Source organism: Pleurodeles waltl, unplaced genomic scaffold, assembly GCF_031143425.1.
Source record: "Pleurodeles waltl isolate 20211129_DDA unplaced genomic scaffold, aPleWal1.hap1.20221129 scaffold_54, whole genome shotgun sequence".
NCBI classification, from domain to species: Eukaryota; Metazoa; Chordata; class Amphibia; order Caudata; family Salamandridae; genus Pleurodeles; species Pleurodeles waltl.
This window is the reverse complement of record NW_027150248.1, coordinates 3507876-3521870: the sequence shown is the minus strand read 5'-3', so window position 1 is coordinate 3521870 and position 13995 is coordinate 3507876. Positions and strand designations below refer to the sequence as shown.

At 44.0% G+C, this 13995-nt stretch overlaps 1 pseudogene; it reads left to right on the top strand.

Moving 5' to 3' along the window:
- The first annotated feature begins 2924 nt into the window (after positions 1–2924).
- The window catches only part of LOC138278712 (zinc finger protein 850-like), a 195312-nt pseudogene continuing 184241 nt past the window's right edge, over positions 2925–13995 (top strand).

Below are 13995 nucleotides of genomic sequence, written 5' to 3'. Positions count from 1 at the left end.
TTAAGATGGTGGTGAAAAAAACTGCAAACGTTCCATCAATCAGTCAGATTACACATGTAATTATTCTGGGGGTGTGACGAAGTGTATGCTACTGCCAGCTATTCTTCAGTCGTTCTCGCATATGGGGAAGTTTGTACTGTTGTTGACCATGCTGTATGGTAATTACTTTGGTTAAAACCTTTCCACTACGTAGCTGGCAAAACGCAGATTGAAATGTGGGTGGATGGAGTGCAGGGTGCACGCCTCCTATGTACAGAAAGAACAGGTAGAGCCAAGTGCCCATGCATGCCCCATAGACACACACGTTTCACATGGGCATCAATAGTGCTATTTCCTTGGCAAAAAGTGGGAGAGTGAGAATTCCCAACTTGCCAGCGCTTCCCAGAAGGATGGGGCAGAGAGCATCACAGCTGAAGTTGACAAGGGGTCAAAGAGAGGCACTACCGGCTGGAGCAGAGGTAGTCGGGTGCCTGACCTTCGGGCGACAAAAGCAAAAAGAACAGATGATTGACGGAGTACGGAACAAATCAAAAATTCACTCCATCATAGGCATCTACATGTCCACCTCTTCTGTTTATACCTCATAAGCACCTACCTGTGCGCCTCCTCTGTTTATACCTCAGAAACACCTACCTCTGCACCTTCTCTCCATGTACTTCATATGCACCTACCTGTGCACCTCCTCTGTTTGTAGCTCATAAGCACCTACATGTGCACCTCCTGTTTCTACCTCACATGCACCTCCTATGTTTGTAACTCATACACGTCTACCTGTACGCCTCCTCTGTTTGTACCTCATGAACACCTACCTGTGCGCCTCCTCTGTTTGTACCTCATTCGCACCTACCTCTGCACCTCTTCTGTTCCTCCTAAGCACCTACTGGTGCACCTTCTCTGTATGTACCTCATAGACAAATACCTATGTGCCTCCTCTGTTTGTACCTCACAGGCGAGCTTCCAAAAATAAGCTTGTAATCTCTAGGCTGACAGCCGTGGCCTCTTGACTGTAAGGCCATTATCTGACTTCTGCTGAACGCTGCAGAGTGAGTGTCCAGACGTAGAGGAGCTGAAGGACAGGAAATTAGGTAAACTTGAATATAAGAAATATGGAAAGGTAGAAATGCAGCTTCGCCTGTGGATAACTCACACTGATCTGCCCAATGCCCATCCAGTCACAAAGTAACATCCTAGGTCCCAAACTTAGAACATTAAATCAGATACCATGTGAAGGCAGAAAAAGAGGAAAAAAGTTAATATGCACACATCCGTTGCGGGGATATATCCGGTAAATTATTAGTTTTGATGGATTCTCTTAATGACTGATATTGTTGAATAATAAATTATATGAATGAATGTTTGTTTGCCTTATCTGTGCGTATAATGTAAAGGTCGGGCGTTACAATGAACCCCTCATTCTGTTTTACAAAAAGGCCCTGGAAGGAGCTGCATCTCACAGACCTTCGTCTACTTTAGGAAGAACTAAAGACTTGCTTTTTAAGTTGTGTCTCAGGGCCAGAATCAGGCCCTATAAACTCTGCTAGTTTGAGGGAGATGGGCAGATGTTATGGCAATAGGTAGCCCACCTCAACTCGAAATAATGCTCCAATCATCCAGGTTAGGAAAAAACAGAAATGCTTGAACCAGGGGAGCAGTTGAAAGTGTCAAAGGTGACTTGATGAACTGTAAGGTGAAGACAGGAGTTGGCATTTGAGCTGATCCAATGTGAACAGGGAAGCATTTATTTGAAGTGTGTGAATTGAGGTATTTTTGTTTTATACTTCCTGAAGAGTTACCTTTGTTATATATTTCCTGAAGAGTTATTAGATAACAGCAGCCCAGCCTGATCCCTCTGTTTTTCCACAATCAGTTCTTCTTTAAATTAAATCTTATCCATGTGCATCTACCTAAAGCTGCGCCAGTACCACATAGATGCTCCGTGAGCGTCCTTCCTTTACTAAGTTACTCTGGGAACACTGGTAAATCACCTCCTTTTCAGAAGTGAATCCGTTGTGACATAGGCACTCCGTGAGCGTCCTTCCTTTACTTAGTTACTCTGTGAACGCTGGTAAATCACCTCCTTTTCAGAAGTTAATACGTTGTGACATAGGCACTCCGTGAGCGTCCTTCCTTTACTTAGTTACTCTGTAAACGCTGGTAAATCACCTCCTTTTCCGAAGTTAATACGATGTGACATGTTCAACAAAACTTTTAGTTAAATATCCGTGTATGGTGAAGTATTCCTTGCTAAGTTTCAAAGACGGTAAAGTAGAGATGTAATTTACAACCAGTTCAATATTGTGTATTCACATTTCCATTTAGTAATTTTTTATATCTTCACATCCAACAGAAAACAAGCCCTGAATGCATGACATTATTATGAATAAAGAAGATAAAACTGCAGATCTGCAAAGAACAGTCACCAACAATGACCTCCGGTATTCAGGAAAACATCAATACAGACAGCAACTGAGAAACCTGCACATAAACTGATCCTGGAAGAAGCAATTAAGAGCAATTCAGTGGATGTAAGAGTTTGAGCTGTGCACCTCAACACCACAAGACAAAGAAATGACTGCTTGAAAATGAAGGCAGCAACAACAACAAACGACCTCTTGTATAAACACGTGTCCAACACCAGCTCTTGTCATTGGATCAGTATGATGTTACAGCAGTGCTTTGTTTTCTAAAGTGATAACAGACCATCATTCAATGCTTTGCGTGTATTGTAAACTCTTCCTGGCCAAATCACAGCAACCAGAGAAAAGCACAACAGAGTGGAGCCAAACAACGGAGGGGTAAAGGAAAGAGGAGTTCTGCTATCTACAATACAACAGACTGTTCGAATTTGCACCGGCCAGAAGGGAGATGAATCTTTACCCACAAGCGTGCATAGCCATAATCCAATCTAAAGGCACAACCACCTACAACATATTTTATATATATTATGAGTGTGACACGTATTTAATGGCTATTGAACGTTAGTTTTAATTCAGAAATCAAACGTGCAAGTGCTTTATCAGCCATATGGCTCATCAGGAAGCACAGACTTGGGCTGTAGACAAATATATACCCGACCCACAGACACTAACCAAGAAAAACAAATCATGCACATTTAGCGAGAGCTTTAGTTTCTCACCTCAATTAAAGCACCATCGGCAAACTCACACAGAAAAAAACCCATTCAAGTCCAGTGAATGTGTGAAGAGCATCAGTCAATTACCAGAATTACAGAGCCATCAGCAAACACACACAGGGGAAAAACCATACAAGTGCAGTGAATGCGAGAAGAGCTTTAGTCGACTATCAGTCCTAAAAAAGCATCAACGAACACACACTGGGAAAAGACCATTCAAGTGCAGTGAATGTGGCAGCACTTTTAGTTATGCTTCATCATTAGGGATTCATCAGCGAACACACACAGGGGAAAAACCATTTAAGTGCAGTGAATGTTTAAAGAGCTTTAGTCAATCATCACACCTCCAAAGACATCATCAAACACACACAGGGGAAAAGCCATACCATTGCACTGAATGTGGAAGTAGTTTTAGTGATTCTTCACAACTCAGGATTCATCAGCGAACACACACAGGGGAAACACCATTCAAGTGCAGTGAATGTGCAAAGTGCTTTAGTATGTCATCACACCTACGGATACACCAGCGAACACACACAGGGGAAAAACCATTCAAGTGCAGTGAATGTGCAAAGTGTTTTAGTATGTCATCACACCTACGAAGACACCAGCGAACACACACAGAAGAAAAGCCATTCAAGTGCAGTGAATGTGCAAAGTGCTTTAGTATGTCATCACACCTACGAAGACACCAGCGAACACACACAGGAGAAAAGCCATTCAAGTGCAGTGAATGTGCAAAGTGCTTTAGTATGTCATCACAATTACAAAGACATCAGCGAACACACACAGGGGAGAAACCATTCAAGTGCAGTGAGTGTGATAGTGCTTTTATTTACTCTTCATCATTAAGGATTCATCAGCAAACACACACAGGGGAAAAAACATTCAAGTGTAGTGAATGTCTGAAGAGCTTTAGTCACTTATCAAACCTAAAAAGACATCAGCAAACACACACAGGGGGAAAGCCCTTCAAGTGCAGTGAATGTGGCAGCACGTTTAGTTATGCTTCATCATTAGTGATTCATCAGCGAACACACACAGGGGAAAAACCATTCAAGTGCAGTGAATGTGTGAAGAGCTTTAGTCAGTTATCAAACCTAAAAAGACATCAGCAAACACACACGGGGGGAAAGCCCTTCAAGTGCAGTGAATGTGTCAGCACGTTTAGTTGTGCTTCATCTTTAGTGATTCATCAGCAAACACACACTGGGGAAAAACCATTCAAGTGTAATGAATGTGGCAGCGCTTTTATTTACTCTTCATCATTAAGGATTCATCAGCAAACACACAAAGACGAAAAAACATTCAAGTGCAGTGAATGTCTGAAGAGCTTTAGTCACTTATCAAACCTAAAAAGACATCAGCGCACACACACAGGGGAAAAACCATTCAAGTGCAGTGAATGTGGCAGCACTTTTAGTTATGCTTCATCATTAGGGACTCATCAGCGAACACACACAGGGGAAATACCATTCAAGTGCAGTGAATGTGTGAAGAGCTTCAGTAAGGTATCACACCTACATAGACATCAGCGCACACACACAGGAGAAAATCCTTAACATTGTAGTGAATGTGGCAGTAGTTTTAGTGACTCTTCGGCATTAAGGAATCATCAGTGAATGCACACAGGAGAAAAAACATTGAAGTGCAGTGAATTGTATGAACAGTGCTGGCGGTATCCGTGGCACCCTATTTTGACATTTCCGCTGGGCCAGCGGACAAGTCACATCAACATTGAAGCCGGCTCATAATAGATGTTGATGTGCAGCGGGTGCAGCAGCACCTGTTGTGCATTTCACTGCCCGAAATTCAGGCAGTGAAATGCGCGATGGGGCTGTGTCTGGGGGCCCCTGCACCGCCCATGCCAAGTGCATGGGCAGTGCAGGGGCCCCAAGGGGCACCCAGAGTCCCCCTTTCCGCCAGCCTGTCCATGGCGGTTTTACCGCCATGGACAGGCTGGCGGTTGGGCACTCATAATCCCCAGGGCAGAGCTGCTTGTTGCGCTGCCCTGGGGATTATGACGCCCGGCGGAAGGCTGGCGGTATAGTGGAGGGGCTGGCGTTATGGCCGTGGTTAATGCACCACGGTCATAATACACTGGTGGAACACCGCCAGCCTGTTGGCGGTATTACCGCTAGTGTTCCGCCGGCCGCCAGGGTCATAATGACCACCTTAGTCACTTATCAGGCCTACAAAAGCATCAACGAATACACACCAGGGAAAAACATAAAGGTGCAGTAAATGTGTGAAAAGGATCAGTTGATTATCAAAACTCCGAAGCCATCAGCAAACACACAGGGGGTAAACAATACTATTACGGTCAATGTGGAAGTAGGTTTAGGAACGTACCAACATTAAGGATTCATCAGGGAACATTCACAGGGGAACAGACTTTCAATTGCCCCGAATGTGTAGAGCTTTAGTTTACCAGGCCTACAAATATATCAAGGAACACACACACAGCGGAAAAGCCATTCAAGTGCAGTGAATGTATGAAGAGCTTTAGTCAAATGCAATGAATGTGAAAATAGTTTTAGTGACTTTTCAACATTAAGTATTCATCAGTGGACACACACTGGGGAAAAGCCTTTCGGGTGCAGTGAATGTGTAAATAGCTTTTTTCAGTTATTAAACTATTGGTACATCAGCAAACGCACACAGAAGAAAAACAAAAACATTGCAATGAATGTCAGAACTGCTTTTGTCAATTATCAGCTCTCTAGAAGTCATGAGCAAACACACAGTGGGAAGACCTAGAAGTGCACTGAAATTGTGAAGAGCTTTCGTCAATTTTCGATTCCACAAAGTCCTAAGCGAACACACACTTTCATTTCACTCACATGGAAATAATCCTAGAGGTGCTGCGAGTCTGGAAAGAACTTAAGAAGATTAACAATAATAGTGAACCATCTGAGGGCATAGACAGGAGCAAAAAAGTGCAGTTATTTTAACATGAAGGAATTACAGAGAAAGCTAAAATGTCAATGATGTGGGACATTCAAATACCAGATCATAGAAGACCCGTCTAGTCAGAAAAGAAAAAACACAAATATCAATACCTGTAGAATTATAAAACGTGGCTATTCTCAGTGATTGTTCACTTTTGCACACATAACAAAACAACATGACATACCAGGAAGCACATTGGGAGACTAGCACATTGTTGACTAAAATGAAAGAAACATTGTTGGTTTTTGTTCAGTTGCAAAGAAAAACATCCAAGCACACCTGTTCCTGCTACCTGTAAAGGCAGCACTCTGAACAATACTGGGACTAACAAGGGTACTTTCAGCTAACTTGAGGGGTTAGTGATAAAACCCATAAACCCAACACACTCGGACTGAGTCCCTGCAAGAAGAACTAGTTTAACAAGCACACGCTGGTGAATGTTCACAGTTGATCGTGGTGTTTGGTCATTTTCAAACAACATTGATGATTCACTGGCAGTAGCCGGAGAACAGTGTCCAAAAGCACAAGACGTAAAAGCAGCAGAATGTGAGCTGTAACTCTCAGGATTAATGCTTGCAGTGCACGATACTTACCACCCAATCTCTGACATGGAAGAAGCAATGCTAATGTCCATCCTCACACGCACCTGTCAATGCACCCATCATAGTGGCACTTCCCAGAGATATTTAACATTGAGCTGGATCTTGGCTGACTGCTCACTACGTAAATGATTCACTGTTAGATTAATTGTATATAAATGTGTTTTATGACTTTCTTATTTACAGAGAATTATTCAACCAAATCCTAATTGGGTAAAGGACAGAATCGGGGCATGATGGCACAATTCTTGAGAGGAATTATTGTGAAATGACAGAACCCACTATAAAGAGTTTCTCATAAAACTATAAGCACCATGAACGGGCGAAGAGTGAGCAAGGGGAAAAAGTTATGGTTGTCCGAGGGTGGAAACGCACCTCCAAAGATCACATCTAGAACTTTGTTCTTCCTGTGTCTCGAACAAACTGCTTTATGTGTTTTTTTTCTTAAAATGGGAGGCTGTGCCTCAGAGCCCAGTAAGAACATGCAGTGCTAAAATTCTAGCTAATGTAAACTATGTAGCTTTTCCACAGCCATATAGCACCCCATAACCTTTGTTTTTTTTTGTCAATTCCTAATTATTATTTTTTTATTCTATTTTCTAAGTATACCGTCTCTGTAATCTTTGTTTTTGTGAGTGAAGAAAGTAGTGTATCCTGACTTATCCCACGTTTAGCCTTGTTCAAAAAAGAAATGTTAACATTTTACACATAGTGAGGTCACTTTATTGTAGTTTAACACGCTATAAGACTGTCCCACATACAAAAATATTGGCAGTATAAATACAGTGCAAATGACAAATTGTCACCTATCGTTTCGCTCATGGACGTGTTGTCAGGGCTCTGGAGATGGGAACCTTCATTGGTAAAATGTATATATTACTATTAACAAATGCCGCTGCAGTATATGTATTGAACTAAAGTGAAGCACAGGTGTTCAGGAAACAGCCTATTTTTAATCCAAAAGAGTATACCTTGCTCTTTCATAATGTTTGCTGCATCATTTAAGCATTGAATCAGTTGATGTATCCGCTCGTTCTTTGGACCTTATAACTAAGGGCCTCATTACGAACACGGCGGGAGACAGTGTCTCCACCCGCCGGCCTGGCGGGGATCACGGGCCCAACATTTAGGGCGGCTCCATGAGGAGCCGCCGCCAATGTTGTTGTGCGGCAGGTGCAGCAGCACCCGTCACGCATGTCACTGCCTGTAAATCGGGCAGTGACATGCGCGACGGGTGCCTGCACGGGGGCCCCTGGGCACCCCCTCTGCCAGCCTTTTCCTGGCGTGACATCCCGCCATGAAAAGGCTGGCAGCATTTGAAACATTATCCGCAGGGTAGCGCAGGTACTCTGACGGATGGCGTTTCCAAGCATGGCGGTGGGTGACGGCTGCCGTTGGCGGCCATCACCCTGTTCTTTATATGGCGGTTCGGCCCACCATGCCGGCTGGCGGGCCTAACCGCCAAGTACGAAATGAGGGCCTAAGTGTGACTCTGGCTTGACTCCCCCCAAGAATTTTGGGACTTGCCAAGATCTTTTTTTTACCAGAATGAAGCCACTGAACCAGCGGATTCTGTTTGAAGAATGTGGTGAAATAGTTAAATCCCACATCAAACACATTTAATTGCTAGGACGATCAATTGCACATCCTGCAACTCCTCTTCCACACCGGTTGTCCCTTAGTCTCAAATGTTCAGAAGGATTTGTTGTCTGAATGTCAGAAGCGGCAGAGACATTCATGAAGCTAAAGCAAGAAGGAGTGTGTCAGATATAGAGGGCAAAAGAGAGATAAAGGGAGCGAGACAAAGAAAGAGGGAGCAAAATAAAAGAAAGTGAAAATAGACACAAGAAGCAGCCAAATACTTGCAATGCGTGACACCGCTAGAGGAACGGCTTGAATACCTGTGAATTTATATATTTATTTTTAATACCCATAGACTAACATCATGCCAATAAACAGGGCACAAGTTGTGAGGAAGAAAGGGAGGGGGACACTTCTCATATGAAAATCACAATGATATCACATGTAGTGATGTCACAAAAAGTGATCTCAGGCCCTTATAATAATCCTCATGTGAAAGGTCGACGGCCTATTTTAAAAACAAGAAACATAATATAATGTTAAAAGAACATTTTGGTTTTACTTTTTATGCATCATGTTTTTCCCACTATCAATCTGTAACTAAACTCGAAAATGGCTGAAAGTGTAAATATTATTAAACAGATATGTGGAACTTGGAAATTATATTTTTATATAACTTTCAGCAAATAAATAAAATGTGCTGGCAACTTGTGTTTGTTTCCTAATGGTGTTCTTTACCCAGCTCCAAATCACAAAGGTGTTTCACATTTACAGTGCATCAAGCAGTAGAAGGGTTAATTTTGTCATGTTCTCTGTTCCTCTCTTGTGCCATTCACACAATTAAAGGGGACGATGCTGGTGGGACGGGTAGTTACAAACACTCTGATGCCAGTATTTGCAGATGCAAGAACCTGCAGAGCCATCCACCAGGTAACACCTCTCAGCCGCAGGCTGGGGCGGAGGTGGAACTGAGTCCCTTTTCTAAAAAATAGTAGGGGGCCTCCATCAAACTGCATCCTCCCCCGACGTGTGCCCTACTGATAAGGCAATAGTGAATTTGAGTAATGAACGATGAATTGAATTGACAGAAAGAAATGAGAAAAAGAGAACAAGAGAGCGAGATGCAGAAAGTATGGTGGAAGAGAAAACTAAAAAAGAGACATGAGACAAGTAGGAAGTACAAACGGTTCACCCTTGCTAGATCATGCCCTTCTGCACACAGGACCCTTTTCAGGTTATTTATATAGAAAATAAATAAAAAAGGTGCCAGTATCCAGCCTTGTCTAACACCACAATTCAAGGCAAATTTAGATGTACACTCCACTGCGGGCCCATAACAGACAGTAACTGTAAGGTCCAAATGCAAGTCTCTAAGAAAAGTAACCAGCGTTTTATCAAAATCCACGCCCATCAATATGTTTCAGAGCTTAGCCCTGTTAACCCTGTCCATAGCTGAGCTGAAGTCCATAAACCCCAAATGAAGGGAGCCTGCCTTTGCCTTGGTGTACTTGGCTACAAGTAGGTAGAGATTTAAACCTTGGCCCACGTTGCCCTTCCCAGGCTGGAAGCTGTGTTACATATCGGAGAAAGGCTCATGTTCACTAGCCCACACAGTTAACCTACTCAATAGAACTCTCCCAATTACTCTCACTCTTGATTCTTTCAATGAAATGGGCCTGTAACAGCAGGGTTAATCCTTGTTTTCCTTTTTATGTTTCCCCTAGGCAGCACATGCGCTATCTCCTCAAGAAATCTTATCTATTCTGTTAAGTATGTGCCCCCCCTCTGCTGCCCGTTGCTTTTAATCTTGTAAATGTGAGTTTTTTACTGGTCAGTTGTATTTGTCTCTCCTTTCGTTGCTTGGTTTCCTCCCATGGTGACTACCCCTGTTACATGTACGCTTACTCTGTTCTTAATGTATATGTTTGTCAGCGAACTACTTTTTATGTCAACTCATTTTCAGGTTCAGAATGGTAACACAGATGCTCCCGTCAAAGTTGAACGCAAGTTCGGCATCCAGCCGCTACCGCACTCCCTCATCCCCGCTTCACTCGAGGCTTGTTTCATTTTCATGAGCACTTCCCTCAAGTGTGCAGTTTTCTGTCCCTTGCCCTGGGCGGCACCCGCTTCATGGCCACCACACTTCCTCTCCGTATTGCTGGCTCTGCTCACTCCTCCCCCTGCTCTCGCGGGCTTCCTGCAGTGCCCCTTCCTCCTCCCTCCTGCTTGATGGGCTTGTTACTCTGCTGAGGCCCGTGCGGAGCTTCTTATATCCTTCATTTATTCTTTTGGCTCCTGCAATGATTTGCAACCATGGGTACTATGACCCAAATTTAAGAAGAGCCTAGCGCCACCTAGCACCATATTACCGTCATTTTTTTATGTTAATGTTCTTGTTAGATTGGCAAAAACGTTGTGCCAAATTTACAAAGTGCCACACTACATGCATTGCGCCACTTTGTAAACTCTTGCGCCACATTATGCCTGCTCCAGACATAATGCATGCAAGGGGGCGTTCCTCCATTAGGGGGCCCAGAAAAATGGGCCAGTGGAATCTGTGAGATTCCACTGCACCATTTTTCTCCTCATTTTTAATGCCAGCTCAGTGCAGGCATTAAATTGAGGCACACCATTGTTTATAATGGGCCTCTATGTACTTTGCAGGATTAGTGCCAAAGTTGTTGCCACTAATCCTGCAAAGTACCACAATAGCATCAGAAATCATGACGCTATTAATCCTAACGTGCTCCGTGGTGCGCTGTCTCATTAATACAGCGCACACTTGGTGCGTTAGTGGCACAATGGGGCGCAAGAAAAATGGTGCTTCATGTAATGAAGCACCACTTTTCTTAAATCTGGGCCTATATTTTTTATCAGTGCAATCTCTAGTTCTTGTTTACTTTCTTCTCACACACCTAAATCCTGTTTCTTCTCTTCCCCCTGTGTCTTTTTCTTCTCCTCCTCCCACACACACTGGTCTCTATTTATTCAGCCCCATTCCAACAGAAGCGCTGGTCACTTCATAGCAATTTGTTTTTTTTTTCCGTGGACTGGTTGTGCTGAGGCGAAGATGGAAGAAAGAAAACAATTCAACACATCAAAGGTGACAGACAGCAGCAGCAGCCTCTGCAGAGAGGTACAGGAGAAGGCTCTGCACACACGAGCAGGTACATGATGGGTTACCATAGCTTTGTGATATAAAATGACCAAAATGTTTCAATCCAGTTTCGACCCTATTTAACAATACAGGCCATGAGCTGCAGCAAGGTGTGTCCTTCCTCCATGGCAGCAACAAACAAAACAGCTGGCAGAGGTCCTGTCCCTCATAGAATTTATTATCTCGTGTTGATTGACTGCTATTTGGCTCTGTGCTCTTCTCGGTCTTTATCTACGCTCCACAGTTCTGAATGAGGTTAGTGTGCGCTGCCAAAAAACTGTGCGCCATACTCTCTGCTGTTTGCTTTATTTTTCAATTCAAATTGTTCCTTGCAGAATTAAGTTTCCCACCTGTCGCCAAAGAGGATCTGTGTTGGTGGATGCCTCTCCAGCAGTGCACCTCTCTCCGTATTTAGCCATACACTTACATTCTTGTGGCGCTACAGCCAGAAGTGCCGACTATGGAACTGGGAACCAGGTTCGAGTCTCAGGATCGGTGCAACATCCTGTGATTCTGGGCAAATCACTCAATCTCCCTGTGCCGGGGTGTATGCAACCTGCAGTAATGCTTCTGCTGGCTCAGGCTAGCATCAACAACAAACCTTTGCAAAGCCAATAGGTCTACAGTAGCAGCCAAAAAGCAAGACCTATGGGCTTTGCCAGAGCTTGGTAAAGACTGGAATGATAACAGAATTTGACCACGAGGGAGGAATACCTCTCTGAATAGCTGTGTTGACCTAACGGGTTAGAAGGGGTGCCCATAAATCAATGTTACGAGTGGTACAGCATCATGACCTGGGGCTTTGTTCTTTGGAAGATCAACTATAGCATCCGGAACCTCTTCCCTGATAAATGTCAAAGGAGGGCCTGTGGTAGGGAGTGAGGACATATCCCGATGCGCATCCATGGTACCATTAAAGGCGGGAGCATCCTAGATGGATATGTACTGCTTAAGCCAGCATTCTGGGTTAATAGGCTGGTAAATAGTGCTCCTTGAAGATGGTGCTAAAAAGGGGCAATTGATAGTAGCCCAAACTTTAGAGCCGTCTTTATGCTTACAGAAGATCACCAGGTCTTCCCACACTGCTTGTCTTAATACATGTTTCCTTCTCTTGATGACAAGGTCATAATCCTGATGACACATTTCACTTTGAGTTTGTGTCTTGGCTTCTCCTTCAGAGCCTCCAAACGCTTTTTATGGTAAAAGTGAAAGTAAGATCAAACCATCAAGTAAAATATCACCAGAATTCTGAAAGGAAAGACAGCGAGTTAATTTTGAAGAGCCAGTAACTACTTGCTTGGGGCAACAGTAAAAACGGTAAGAACACTTTTAGCTCTGCCTGAGCTGAAGCCTGCTGTAGGAAGAAAAAATCCCTTATGGCCCTCCAAAAGAAAGTTGTTAGATGTCTTCAAAGTTTCTTGCTGGTATATAATGTTACTTTTTCTCAACAGGGAGAACCACCCAACATCATCAGTATTTTTGGACAATCCTGCCACATTCCTGCTTAAAATAACAAAATCCACCTTAATCGTTGGATTCTGACAACCCCTGACATCAGCAGTGCTATCAACATAGGCAGTATTAGGAGGCAGTCAATTGTTGCCATTGAGCGAGCTCAAAGGATCACACCTATTAAAGGTAGGGACACTTTGGGATAAATTACTATTAACAGCACCCACCTGAACAGTGGAAGGAAGTTGATGGGATATAGAAAGGATAGGTGGATTAGTCACAGACCTATAAAAATAGCACAAAGGCAGGGGTAAAACACTAGCACAAGGTGTCGGAAAGGTCCAACAGTACGTGGCCAGCAACATAAGGGCTGTTGAAATTCATGCTAATACAGTCCCCAACCACAATCTTAGGTTGCTCGCCTAGCCGACTGACTCTATGTGCCTTAATGATGGATATCTGCAGGTTCAAGTTTTCTCTTAGGTGCCCCTCCAACCAATGAACTATTTTGTTTCTGAGCTGCAGAATGTATTCAATCGGCCTAGATTTGAGGTGGGGGGGCACGTTAACAAGAACAATTACATACAGTGCTGCAGCAAGTGGCAAGTCAAGGTTAAAGCAGATGGAGCTAGGGTCCCCGCTGCCACCACTGGAGGCTGAAGAAGGCAAGTCAAGGTTAAAGCAGATAGAGCTAGGGTCCCCGCTGCCACTACTAGGGGCAGAAGAAGGCAAGTCATGGTTAAAGCAGATAAAGCTAGGGTCCCTGCTGCCACCACTGGGGGCCGAAGAAGGCAAGTCAAGGTTAAAGCAGATAGAGCTAGGGTGTCCGCTGCCCCTACTAGGGGCAGAAGAAGGCAAGTCAAGGTCAAAGCAGATAGAGCTAGGGTTCCCACTGCCACCACTGGTGGCTTAAGAAGGCAAGTCAAGGTTAAAGCAGATAGAGCTAGGGTCCCCGTGCCCACCACTGGGGGCCGAAGAAGGCAAGTCAAGGTTAAAGCAGATGGAGCTAGGGTCCCCGTGCCCACCACTGGGGGCCGAAGAAGGCAAGTCAAGGTTAAAGCAGATAGAGCTAGGGTCCCCGCTACCACTACTGGTGGCTGAAGAAGGCAACTCAAGGTTAA